General features: G+C 37.4%; 1 protein-coding gene across 1 annotated transcript in view; it reads left to right on the top strand.

Moving 5' to 3' along the window:
* LOC118266081 (zinc finger protein 608) overlaps window positions 1-14694 on the top strand; it is a 110148-nt gene that overhangs the window by 75222 nt on the left and 20232 nt on the right. The gene's annotated exons all lie outside the window — the stretch shown is intronic.

A 14694-nucleotide genomic window follows, 5' to 3' on the forward strand; every position in this document is an offset into this window, starting at 1 on the left:
GATAGTATTTACCAAACAAAGAAAATGTTTTCATTGTTGGAGCGAGTGTAGGCTTCGTGTTTACTACTTCGGTAATTGACGATGTTTCAGAAATTCCACCGTTTGTGGGTTTATTATTCTGTGCCTGCGCCCGATGGTACTAGGGCGTAGTTTTACTTACAAATCCAAACAATAAATGTATTGTGTGTCATTAATACGCCGAGTTTGAGTAACACAAAGAAATGTTTTAGTGATTCAATGGTTGAATTAGTATGGCGATCACAGAGCACTTTCTCAATGGCGCGATGTCGCATGAATTATTGATGTAGGGTGGAGCAGCAGCGAGCTGCGAGCCAGACGCGGCTGAACGCGACATCTCCGCACACCATTTTATTGTTATAAATTATTCTTTTTCTTTCCGACCACTTTTATTACTACATCACACAATTCGTTGACTTTATTACCCCTCATCACATTGAATAACTATTCACACCAACTTTATTTTCTGTAATGATTTACACCAAAATATACATTATGTACTCACTAACCTACTCCAATGTAAATGAGGAATCTAATCCTAGCTAACCTGCTATAAAACACTTAATTGAAATCTTGCCAAGGGAGGGATAAAAGTCATAAAACGGACATTAAAATTTGACATCAAAGTTGTTTCTATTGAACGATAAAACGTACAAAACGTTCAATGAAGTTGTAATTAAATTTCATTGTTATAAAAACAGTTGTAGCGAGACGAGGGTTTGTAATGTGAGCCGGAGCTCGCGTCGTTTATAATAAGTCCATAAGTGAGATGACATGCATTTTATTTATTAAGATTTTAAAACGCTTAACGAGTGTTTCCGGCGAGGGGTATGTTTGAGCGGCGCGTCCGTCACTGGCCGAGTGGCCGCCAACAGGTTCTCAAACTGTTAATCAATTACACACACCGTTGGTTCGCGCGCTTTTTCCTCGGCGTAATGGATACCGCAGTCCGCAACACACGTACTGGTAATAAGTACGTAGCCATGTATGTAGACAGCGAGTCGGTTGGGTTCACGCACGAATGCCTCGCCGAGTGCGAGGGTAAGCTGAGCGGCCGACTCTAGCTACACGCTGCTGTGCTCGTGTGCGGTTGGCTGTTTTTTATTCGTGCATGTGTGGCAGCTTTATACTGGCCGCGGCCTCGCAGGGCGAGGATGGCTGGATGGCACCGCGGCGCGTCGCGTGTGTGCCGCTGCTATTTTTCGAGAGCCCCGCTTGCGTGCACGGTGTCGTTTTTGCGCTCTCTTTGTTTTATTGTTTTCCCTTGCGACTACAAAAATGAGCGGTGCCGTCGTTATTGTTCACTCGCCTTACTCGCTCTTGTCTTGTACTGTCGTTTCGAACGATTTCTTGAAGCTGGTTAGGCTGCATTATAATGGCATTATTAAACGCTGTAATAGACTACGGTTTTTGCCTTGTTAACGCTCTATACATGTTAACTTTTTTTACCGGTTCCTAGACAACTATACATAAAAGATAATTATTTTGTGGAATTGTTAACTTGCTTGACAAAAAATGACACGGTAACTGATTTAAAAGGGCTATTTAAACAATAGAAGTTTTAAGATACGGCTATCGGGAAAGCTCGGGCCTCTCATTTACATAAGGACGTAGAGTTAACGTCCGCGGCCCAAATAAAGACGGAACGTAATTTGCATATGCAAATATCTTGTCGTTTTCATGCAAATACTTACTTGGTGTATTACAGACGGCTTAATGGTACTTACACAGCCTCTAAGATTCCCCGAGCGTTTTGGAAATACGTATACTTGCTCTATTTGTCTTTCTAATGCAATAAACCGAGACAGATATTTAATTTTCATGCTGTTTGCCGCGAGCTGCCTTTTAGTACACAATCTAAGTGGTGTTTACAGAGAACTTGAATAAGTATAACACTTTTCCTAGCTTTTATTGCTAATTAGGATCATAAAAAATAATGACTGTTTGTTGACAACTGTTATTTCTGTATTGTATTATGTTGTGGCGCAATCAAAAAGTTTTGTTGCTGCGAACAGGTTTGTTGTCTGGGCCATCAGAAATGTCAATCATCCTATTGAGTCGAGAGATATTTTTTGCCTCGGAGCTCATCTCGTTCGAGCGATGATAATAACACTTCTCGAGTACCTAATTGTGGTGTCATTACCTTTAGGCAACTTGTACGATTATACACACTTGTATGTTACTTGTGATGATGACATACATTTGTGTCTATTAATTGCTCATGGAACTATACCATTATGGTGATATTATTACCTCGTTTCGCGTTTTGATTTATTGAATTCTTATTTACTTTGCATTGTAATTTATAAACATCTGTTTACTATCTTAATTTGATGGACGATGTGCAGATCTCGTATAATGGAAACAAGTTTAAATGTCTGTTGTGTGTATGTATTGTTTGTTCGTGCCACGTACATATTGCTTGGCTCATTATTTATTCACGACGATGCGACAAGTCGCTGCGTTTGTTCGACTTATTATCAACGTCGCCGCAATTCAATATCACGAGACAAATCAATTGACTTTGAGTTGTACAGTAATGAAGTTTTTGCCAACGTAGGTATATTGCATTGTGTTTGTATCTAACGGAATTAAGTATTAAACTCTTAAAAATAAGATATTGAATACTCACTCCAACTTTTTACCATTATTTAAGTACCTGGTTCTACTATTAAACCGATATCAAACAAAAATATAACTAAAGTAATTGGGATAATACACAAAAAGCTGCACACACATGGCTCTAAAGTTAATTTATTAAACCACATTAGTCTGCGCTGAGGTAACGACACATGTTAAAAGCAAAGCGCATTGAGATCGTTTAGCCTGGAATAATTCTGTGTCGATGTAGACAATAAAACGTCCGTGTCGGTCTCACCGCCGCAGCCTCCGCCGATAACATCTCCTCTCGCTATACAAATAGCGCTATTAACCTTAACACCACTAAACGCGACATGTTGAGAAACGCTGGCCCTTCTATCCCGCTCACTCCTACTCGAAACGAGCTCTCTCGTTCCCGCACGAACATTAGGCGCATCGCGTGTTTTAAAATAAAGGGCGAGATGAATTAAGTCGATAAGTGGAGTGTACGAGACTATACGTGACATAATGTGTGGTAATTGATAAAATAAACATTAGCCGGTGACTGGTTAGTCGGGGAGCCACCGCGAGATACACATCACAGCTTCAATAGTGTTTGTAAGTCAAAAGCGTCGGTCTGTTTGCACTCGAGACGATCGAAAGAAATATTATCATAGTTTAAACCAATATTTGTAGTATACTAGACTTGTTTATTGGAGATCTCTGTATAAGCATTCCATTAAAATATATTTAGACCGTGCCTTCTTTATTTAGCCGGGCTATAAGAGAGGTTGATTTAGGATTTCGGTTCTTATGTACGAATGAAAAAGCGGTTATTTTTCTTTGATAGCTATATTCATTTGCGAACCTATTTCTGATTCCGTAGCACATAATGTTTATCAGTTCTAAATATTTATTAAGTCAATATGACATCATAAAAGCAATTGCTCAAACTCACATCACATCACATAGCGACATTTATGTTTTTATTGGCAATCCATGGGCCGGATGCTTTCGAAATAAATTAAACTGATGAGACCCGGGAATCCCGAGTTAATTTCATATTCGGTACATCTTCATACTACGTAATGTTTATTAATATTTTCTATTGAACTTACGAAGGTGACGACGCTTTAGATGACGATGTAAAAATGTAAATTATTCGCCCATCGTTCTAATTACAGTGTATTTTATTAATAAAGACCTCGATTTAAGACTTTGACTGCAAACAGAAATCTGTTGAAGGCAAATCCTCCGCTAGCGCTGGTCACTTTTGCCTCCCATGGCGTTTAATGTGTTAACCATCTTTTAGGTTACATTAGGTCCCGAGAATGTTAACCATATTTTCGGTCTGAAATGAAATCAGTCTCGACTTGTTGTTACGCACCATTTCTTAGAAATACGCGCACATTTTGACTGAAACAGCTCAGTCATTCGTAAAACTATTGAGTTTACTTATCCATGTTTAAATCTACTGATGATACAATTTATTGCTTAAACTTTTGAGTCTATAAATAGGCCAGATGCTGAATTCTAAGTTCACTCAGACTAATAAAAAATATACTCACTGTAGTTACTTAGGCTTAGATAGGTAATACATATTTAATTTCTTTCAACAAATTGAAGTGAGATCATGAATTTTTGCATTACAAATTGAGATAGAAAATCTAATTGAGAAACTATTGTCACTTTATTACGCAAAAATATCGTAATTTCATTTGAATAATACTTTAATTTGTACAAATAAGTACCAGGGCGTCAGCGGTCAAAGCAGTCGTCAGTCGTCGTTTCGGCAGCCTCCCGCCGAGTCTCTCACGGACGTTTAATTTCAAACTATTTTTAGCATTCCTTTGACTATCGTTCACAGAATTACAGATCTCGTACAATTCCAGAAATTGCCAACACTGTGAAGACGAAATAGTATCATTACTATCTATGAATGAATTGGTAAATAATTAGACATAAATGTTGAAAAAAGAAGCTAAGAAAAATGTTTTAAGTAAATAAATAATCGTGAACGGTAACTTTGCTAGTGTACACAGTTCAAATACATGTATGCAACAACCACAAACAATTTCAACATCAGTGGTAAACAAATACGAGCTTTATTTGTGTAAGCCGCCATAAAATGTCAGCAGTGTTAGCATTTCAATACAACTTCTGATTTAAAATACTTACAAACACACTCCCCAAATTGTTGAGTTAATGCAATACAAATTATGCATGGGGTAGCCGCGGGCACACGAACATAATAATGCCAATAATTTCGGCGCGCGCCATCGACGCCCAACGGCCGTGACATCAAAGGGTTCTCTCGATTTAATCACAATTTGATTAGATTGGAATTGATGCTTAATGAGCTTTGTGCGTTCCCAGCGAACTTAATTACCTTGTCTGATGTTTGAGATGCTATGCTATTACTAATTGCTGTCATACAGAGTTGTACACTTCATTACCTACAAATATTCGTGTAATACCCACACTGAAACTAGAGGTCTCGATATATAATAGCACCACTACTTCAATCCGCCACGTAAATAATAAAAGTGTTATTTGAAAAATATTTTCCAATTTCATCCGAGCATTTTGCTCCGAATCTCGTTCGCTCGTAAAAGCTGCACAAGAAAAAATTAGAGATGTCATGCCCGCTTTCTTTGCGCGGCTACGGTCATAATTTCATTTTCTTCGCCGGGGTAACATGAGGCAACGGAGCTCATTTCATAAACCCATAATGCGGTCGCTGCATCCCGTTCGCACTAAGCGCGAGTGAGCGGGAGAGGTAGTGTTATAAAAGTGGTCCCGTCGAAGTTTGAGCTCTACGACGCTGTGTGTAGACACAGTTTTCGGTTAGATAAGTTGGCGGGTGATGTCTTCCGCCCTCGACAAACAGCACACTACATAAGTACAAGTTTTCTGCTTCATTTATTAGCAGGCGAATGTCGACGTGGAGCCAATAAACCGGCGTGCTCACCACCCTCTCCAGACGATTTATGAGTGAAACTCGTACTAATTCCACTAACAGCGCTCCCCCAATTTGAATGTTAATTTTTAACAATTTAAGACTGTTTAGTGACTTTGTTATGAGTTGAGGCGCGTCTGGTGAATTCGTAATATCCGTCTGTAGCTCATTCATTTCAGATTTGCGCTCCGAATGGCAGCTGTAAAGGTTGACGTTGTAATGTGATTTTACGATTATTGTATACTGTAGGCGCTCGTGTACTGGGAATTAATGCGAGTCTAACAACTTCAGACTTGTCGCCTTGTCGCGCGCTTGTTCTTATATTTTACTTAAAATATAAACAAGATTCGCAGAATGAAACTCAAACCGTTATCTCTTTGTGAATGCGAATATCTTACTTATCAATTACTGAACAAGAATTACGTTTTATTGTAGTCTTTTATTCTTTCCAGGTAAGTTTCCGAGTTCGACGTAACTTGAGATGGAATCGATTATCGGTAATACCTCTACCCAGGTCGAGGTAAGTGTACGTTTTGGTTTTGTAAAAAAAAGGGTAAAAAAGCGTGAGATGTTAAGAAATATTTACTTAAACATCCATGAAGATATATTATAAAGACAGTATAGCTTAAAATGTTTTCAGTAACCTTTGAAATATAAGGAGTGATTGCAGAATGATGGATTACATCACGTCTGCCTTCCATCAAGTGTCATTAAGGTGTGGGAAGAAAATGTCAGATAAGTAGTCGCTTGTGAAGCAGCTATTGATTGGAAATGTTACATAAAAGAAGGAAACGATTGGAAATATTAACAAAATGAGTTTCCACAGAAAGGAAAAGAAGAAGCGAAAAGCGAGGAAATCTGTAATTTACAACACTTATTCGAAAAGGCATGCTAACATTTTCACTGCGCCGTACAAACCATTCCCGTATACATTTCTTTTTCCGCTCGGAACAAAACGAGTAAACAAAGCTGAGCTATGCGGAGCGACAGAGCGACACGGCGCGGCTAGAGGCCACTTTGGCCGGCGTCAATACGTTATTGACTCCCGGGGGAATACGTCCCGAGTTATTGCCCCGTAATTGTCTCCATTACCCGGCTCCTCCGCTAGTTCCGTTCATTAAATAATTAATTTGGATTGAGGTAAACCATGTCAATACCGCTACCCAACAGGTATATTGTAACCTTAGCAAATACCCAAATCCGGCGCGAGACTGCTATATTATTTACCCGAGGGTAAATTCTCTGCTTTGATCTCCCTCCCTACATTTTCTTATACCCTCCGCTTTAATTATTTTGCCTTTGAGCCTCCCTCCGAGCTCGTGGAGTGAATTTTAAGAGGCTGTCACAAAATGGACTCTTAATTACGAGCCGACCAAGTTTTATTTGTAATAATTAATAAGTTTCCTTTAATGCAACGTTTATTACACTTATTACGAGTGTTATTGTGTTTAATAAATGATGAGGTCGCCTCGGTGTGGATGTTGCTATGACCCCTGGGCTTTCTTTGATTTAAACAATCTTACTATATTATACTGTCATTATTGAAGGACAACCAATGTCATTTTCATTATAAGCATTTGGTAGTAGACTATTATTTGAATGAAGACATTATGTCTTACTGTAACAAACGAAGCGTCAATAGTAAATATTTTCATTACAGTGTTTAATAAAGTCAATTACACAGATGATTCAACTCCTCTTTTGATCCAAAAGAGATTTTCTTCAAACCTTTTCACTTTCTTTAGTGTACGCGAATTAAAAAGATTACAAGGTAAAGATTTCAAAGAGCCATTGTGTTCGTGTCATTACAAGAGAAAACTCAGCCAAGTTTTATTATACCGTCACTCCGTATTTCATTATCATTCAAAGCATTTTTTCATTACAAAGAACTTGGCGCTTGCCTACATACCCTTACCTATATTTAGATATTTATTATATTCTCGAGAACATTCGAAAAATAACTTGATCTTTTTTCACATATGAGAAAGAAAATGAGATTGGAACCCTGTTTTGTTGTTTGACCTCATTCAATAATAATGCTGTTTTAGAGAAAGGACGAACGTTTGATGTCACAGTCTGTCGAGTAAGACTATCCGTTTATTCGATACTAGTGCTACATGTGTGAAAATTGGACTAGGACAATTTGCTAGATAAACGAATTGAAACACCTCGTGTACTTTACTCAGCACTACTTTCGAAGTTTATTTAAACCCGTATCGTGATAATGAGATAAAATTACTGAAGTTATATGTTCTAGCGTAAAAATGCCCATAAAAATAAATCATGAATAAACTAAGAATTAATGAACATCATTAACGGACACGACAAGGGCTGTAACATCGTCCCTCTAAACACGTAGTTTGTATCGTCAAGCGCTAGATGTGGGAGATGACAGAGAATAATTTTATTGAGGAAGTTACCCCAGGTCGGTCGTTAAACGCCGACTGTGGCGATCAAGTTAATCCATTACGATTTTATATTCTCGTAAATGTTTCACGACTGCCGTCAACAGTTAAAAAGTTTATTTGCTATAATTACAAAATTAAAATCCTCAATTGACTTGGGAGCTTTTTAATCGAGGTATGATACGGCCATGGAATACTAATTCAAATTATGTTTTCTGATTTCGTGAATCTACTTTGATTCTGTAAAAAAGCAAATATTTGTAGCGATATATTAAATGTTTGTTGTTGATTAATCCCTGGAGAGATCGTATAAATCGCTGAATCATATTTTGATTGAATCCCTCTTGTTATGCTATCAACAAAGACGCATTAACTTTCACCCCTAGAGATAAAACGAGTTCATAATTATAATATTTAATGGCATACATAATCGATATGAATATTAATCGGACTCTGTTCACATATTGTGTGCTCTTTGTCTGCAGATCGATTCGAACTGAACTAATTTCAATGGGATTTAATCCGGTAATAAACCGGTAACCAAACAGCGCGAATTATCACGTTCTGTCCACATGCGGATACAATATTATATTATTCCAAACAAGCTTTGTTCGTAACACAACGTAATGTAATGTACTATGTTAACAGAAAATCCAATTAATTAAATGCCGTGAGTAGTATATTAACGCGGTCGGTGAAAGTAATAAGTGAATATCAGGCGAACTACTAGGAGAACATTATCGTGTCGAAAGTGTGGCGTGTGGGAAGTTTGCGTGCGAATTAGCCGGTAACAACACGGGAGGGCGCGTTAATCCTGTTATCGGCTAGGTATCCGTAACTCGGGCCGGGCCACGGTTGAATACTACAACTTTTACCAGCCACAACTTCTCATCCCCTAGTTACTTGCAAGTTGTACACTTGATTGTTCTTCTTTTCAGTTAGAGCATTAGTGCAAGGTAGTCTTCTGTTTGTAACTTTGGAACTTTAAAGTGAAATGCTTAGTCGCTTACTATTCCTATTCTCTTCAAAGTTTAAAGTTCCTGCACAGAATTATGTTCCTTCTATTATTATAAAAGGAATTCAAAATGTAACATTTCCACCCGGCCGTTTGGTTATTACATAAAAGCTAATAGAAGCAACCAGATAAATCAAAATTTTCACTGAGTTCCAGTGGAAGCAATTTGTTTTTGTACAGTAAGCTGCGGAACAAAGGAAAGCTCGGAAAACCTTGTTAACTTTTTAAAGCATTCGTTGGCTTCTCATGCATTATTCAGAGCAGCCGGTGGGTATACACACGCATCCGTATGATGTTGTGTGTTTGTCACGGCCGCGTACATGTGTCCGCCACTGCCAGGATAACATCGGCGGCCCGCTCGCTACCCTCCTCACAATTGACATTTCGCAAAGAGCCCAACCCTTTTGTTGCTCGGATGAAATGTGAATTTCAATGAAAACGAGGTTAAAATTGCTCGGGCCCGACATAGCCGTGAGCCGTAAAAAAGAGATTTCATTACGGTCCATTGTTGCGTTATGATTTTCACGTTCCATTTTATTTTTAAGAATTACCAAAGCACAAACACTTTTTCATGCAGTTTAACGTTTGTATTACAGTGTAGCGTCTCGAAAAGCTTTTAGAACGCTTTGTCGGGAGGGCAATTAACTCGGAGGGTTGTTATTGTGTTTTTCGCTTGCTTTTACTCAATTAAAAATAATTTGAAATAATAGCAACGGCACAAAGACAAGAGCGAGACGCGGCAGGAATAATTTAAGCTCCAAGCTCGCCCCACCCCACGGAGTTAGCATCTTGTTTCATTAACGTGCCGCTGCCGAGTGTCTCGACTCATATTTATATGAGTTGCGGATCATGAATATTTACACTGCGACCAGGGTTTTAAAAAGAGCAAATTTTGACAGAGGTTCTCTCGCTGTTAATAAAATACAAGGATTACTCAGCAGAGTGGCTGCGGCTGCGTAACGTTATTTAATTTAATAGTTTTATTTGCGGCGGGTGAGATTCACGCACACAAAGCCGGCGGACGCTAAGCTTCTTTTATCTCTCCCCGAGGCAGGATGAAAATCGAGCGTCGATATTGTGCTCGTAAAGGGCGTTTGGACGGGGATAAATAACACGTCGTCGGCCCGTGTACCGAGAGCCGAGTGGAGCCGAGCATCGGTTACTTGGGAGCTGCACTCGTTACTGAGCTCCTGGTACGCTTTTTGTACAACCAACGTATTTTGTAATTACTTCGTTTTCCTTATAAAAGCAACACAATTTGGTGAGAGTACTTTTAAAATGTAATATAAACAGACGTTAAGTATTCAGTATAGTATAATCTATTTTACTGGGGGGATAAAAATGGACACGGATTTTTAATTTAAAGAGAATAAATAATAGGGACATCAGTTTCCCAAGTTGTCATCTATATCGCCCGGAGCTCACTACATCTCCCGAGGGAAGGGGAGGGTGGAACACAAACATTTGCGTCCCACCCGGACATTGTACAAACTACAAAACTACCTCTACACTGTGTGTATTGTACTTTGTGCAATTATACTCGAAACATTCAACCAGATAGTGTGAGCAAACAACTGGATAATGTTTAAATATTAACACTACAGTACTCAAACTAACAGGGCTTTTAAATGTATTCGAAAACAAATCAATTTTCAATAAATAACTCACATAATATGTGATTTATTTGTTTTTATTTAAAAGGTAAAAGACGTGAGTGTACCTAAAATCAGCAATTTGGCGTAGAACAGTATATAAATAATAAATACTCGTTACTCGTACTGGCGTGGTACTGGTACTGAAACAGAGCAGCGATAAAGCATCAATCGTAAATAGAAAGAAGCACTTAACTGAATTTGCGTGTTTTTCAACAAATTACGTCGGCTAGTGTGAAACAGCGAATAAAGAAGAAATACGGCCTAGAGATATAAATCAGATTATTCTCTCGCAGCCCACTGTGCTTAAATTAAATGGCTTTGAACAAAAATTACGATGTTTTCCAAACGCTTTTATTTTGTTGTTCATTCGTTTGTGGAAATTCACGAGATATTGCTTTTGAATAACATGTACAGTGTACATGCGTGACTAATTTTTGTGCAAACATGTCGAAAATGTCAGCTCGTATTATTGAATAGACATTTAGACGGGCGTACCATTACATATTTAATTACTGACATATTGTTTAACATTCCGTGCTGTTTGATGTAACCGAATAATTAAATTATTATCATAATAACATGCAGAAATAAATTGAACACTAGACAGTTCTCATGTATGAGCGAATATAATCTACAATTTATATCATTTTCAATAACAATATGGTTGAAGTGTTTTGCTCGACTGCGACCTACGAATAATAAAATTCAAATTGTGTAAACATAATGTTAACCATCAATTCTTGTTTTATCGTCTTCTTATTTTCGAGACGATCATAGAAATAAACCTGTTGTACACGAGTGTGTGCGAGCAACGCGGCGAGCAGCGCGGGCCTACGTTACGATAATATTGGTTGATCAATTCGATAACTTATTTGTATTGTATAGAGCTCTTCAAGTCAACACCTATAATTGGATTCCTACAATTAGTTTAATAAACAAAACAGCCAGTCATTCGCAGTTATATTTCATAAACCATTAACCTCCAAATACAAACGGCGACCAAATCACGATCCCTTCTTTTTTATTGCTTTATTTCTCGTGATATTTTATTTGATTGCTTTTGAGAACCGGTTACGTTATTCACCGAGCGTTGATTTAATATTGAATTAAACATTTGATGTATGTCTATGTTTAAATGTTAATTCCTATCGTGTTAAATGATTATACTTTGGAGCAATAACATATTGACATTAGTGTTTTATGAACTCATTAGTCGCTTCCGTTACGTGTAAATTATTCAACATATTTATTTTGAACAAAATGTTAACACTATGTTTTATTCAGCAACTTAAGTTATTTCGTTCACGGATTTTAAATGATTATGTATCGTAAATCGTTTGTAAATAAATCTTTTCCAGGTTCCCGCTATCGTCTATCAATAGATGAACGTGTTAGAATGAATTTCATTCGTAGACGTAGACGTACCAGGGTCCCATACACGCTCGGAGGTTGGAAACATAAAAGTCCCTTTGGCGACGATAAAGGCGTTCCAGATTCAATGCAATTTCGCCGTGTGTCAGTGTCGGTGTTCCGTGTCACATCGTGCGCTTCCGCCAGCCAAGGCGAGGCTGGGCTTTACGCGTTTCGCTTCTCATTTACAAAGGCCGCCTTTGAACAAAGTTGCATTCTTTTACTCGTGGCAGTTCTCGACAAGAATCGCTGCGCAACCCTACTTAGGTTTTTACTGGGTCTTTTGTAATGAATAAACTCTTTGTTTTTAGAGAAGCGCGCTTGGCTCGATTAGCATTTCATTTTCATTGCACTTAAAATTTATCTCATAAAAGTGAATTTATGCAAATCTTTCCGTCTCAATGGTGGTGAATTTAGCATTTTTATTTTCATAGCGTCACGAGATAATAATAGTGTTGTTGAATTGGAATGATCTCGTGTACGGTAGGGTTGTGCTAGCCGCGTGGTACGTAGTTACGTGTACGGGTGTCAGTGTATCTGTATGCGAGCCGTGCGAGGTGGGGTAGTGAACCGGTTCTGTAAATGCTATATTTACTGTCGGGGCGGTTGCCTTCCTATTTCATAAAATCTATGGCTCCTTTTATACTCGTATTTAGGTAGGAAGTTCCCCCTTGAATAAAAGAGAGCGGTACAAAGCGCCGCCCGGTATATTAAAAAATATTTTCCTTGCATTTTCTTTGCTCAAACTTTATTTATTTACGTGCGCTTTTGTTCTGTAATTTTTCAGTTTCAAGGGCCATTTTATTACACACGGGAATGAGATGCTTTTAACAAGTTTTGTTTGTCTTTCTTTGAGTTGTTATCGTAATTATAACGTGACCTGTGTGTGGACACTGTCTCTTTGATAGTCGCGGTTAAAACGTAGGGTCTTAAGGTCAAAAGAGTAGCAGTTCAACCAATGATTGATAAGTTTAAAACAAAACACGATACTGATAATTGCAATTGCCCCCTATACGTACGTATTCAGATATAAGAGTTATTAGGTAAAAAACGAAAAGAATAAGGTATACATCACGTTCATGCGAACACGAATACCTAAATATATTACTTTGGCGGATCCAGGAACCAAGCCGGAGCCTCATATAAATTATTTATTAAGTGAGTTATTAGCCCGCCTTTGTACCGAATGCTAGCTAATTAGAGGGCCGCTTAATAAGGGGACCAGGCCAGCAGCCGCTAAAGAAGTTGTAAAAACTAAAATACGGACATTAAAGTATATTAAAACCCATATTTCAACGTTAAATGTAATTGAAGCTTGAATTTCGTTTTCATTTATTCCTCTTTTAATTACAGTGTCGGGGGTTGACGCGAGATTTTATTTTTAATTAATCTCGTTCGGATTTCCGAGTGAGAGCGTCTGTATGAAACAGCTTTTGGTTGTTGTATTTTTTTTTTGTTCTGTTGCGTTTTTCTACCAGTGACCAGTGTATTTATTTTATTGTAACATGTTTTAAAAATACAGAAGATTAAAAATAAATATTTACTTGCTTTTTGTTTTGTTTCTCTCGTTTTCGTTACAAGATTTTTATTTTATTTTGTTACGAGTATTATTTTTGTTGTTCAAATTAAGTAATCATCTTTAAAATGTACCATGTCTGTGATTCTTTGTTTAAAAATGTAGAACTAGAAATACATATTTTACAACGAATGCCATTTGTACCTATGAAGCCAACAGTAATTTTTAATGAGATGTTTCATCTTCACATGAAATGTAGTTGCCAGGCAACGCTTATAACTAGGAGATAGCATCTAGATTGTGTGATTACTGTTATCTGATACCAGCGACATACCAAGCGTGAACTTTAGTTTTTATTGTTTTTTTTTTATTTATACACACTGATGTATGGAAGCAATGACAACATTATTAGATATACAACCTTTTTTGTTCGAAATCCTCTTACAAATTCCTCTTTCCTAAATTCCATAGACTTTTATTTCTACGTCTTTTTTACGAATGTTCGTGTCTAATGTAATCTACTAATGATTCGTATAAAATATTACAGGTATGTTTTTCGTGAGCCACGGCTTAGAACTAATTACTAAAGATTAGTATAAAGTACTTTATAATTATAATGTCTGCGGCAAATAAAGGTTTAACAAATTGCGTCCATATTTTTATTTAAAGCTGCTTTAATTCTAATCTAAGTCACTTGTATATATAGCTACAGTTATTTGTGTTAGTTTTTCTGCTATTCGTGCTATCCTTGCAACGTAACTATCCTTTGTTCCACTGGCAAAATAATTTACTTACACAACACAATACTGAGGTATTTTCTTTGTGAAAACCCTGGCTCTATAAAATGTATTTATTTTTAAAACCCTTTTAGCGATCCTCCAAATTAGTTTTGCTGTTTCGCATTATTCATTCTCAAAGTAAACTCTACGCCATATTTTATTTACAGATGTTGTTTTTTTTTTTAAATAATAATACTTATACCAAGTTGATGTGCACTGTGACAGTTTCAAAATAATGAATAAATTAAAAAAGTTCGCACAACGCCGAGGGTTGTACGAACGAATATTGAAACAGTTGCGCATCAAATCGAATTGTACAAAGTTAATTACGCAGTGTCAGCCCTGAGTAGGGTAGCC

This window comes from Spodoptera frugiperda, chromosome 7 (assembly GCF_023101765.2).
Source record: "Spodoptera frugiperda isolate SF20-4 chromosome 7, AGI-APGP_CSIRO_Sfru_2.0, whole genome shotgun sequence".
NCBI lineage: Eukaryota > Metazoa > Arthropoda > Insecta > Lepidoptera > Noctuidae > Spodoptera > Spodoptera frugiperda.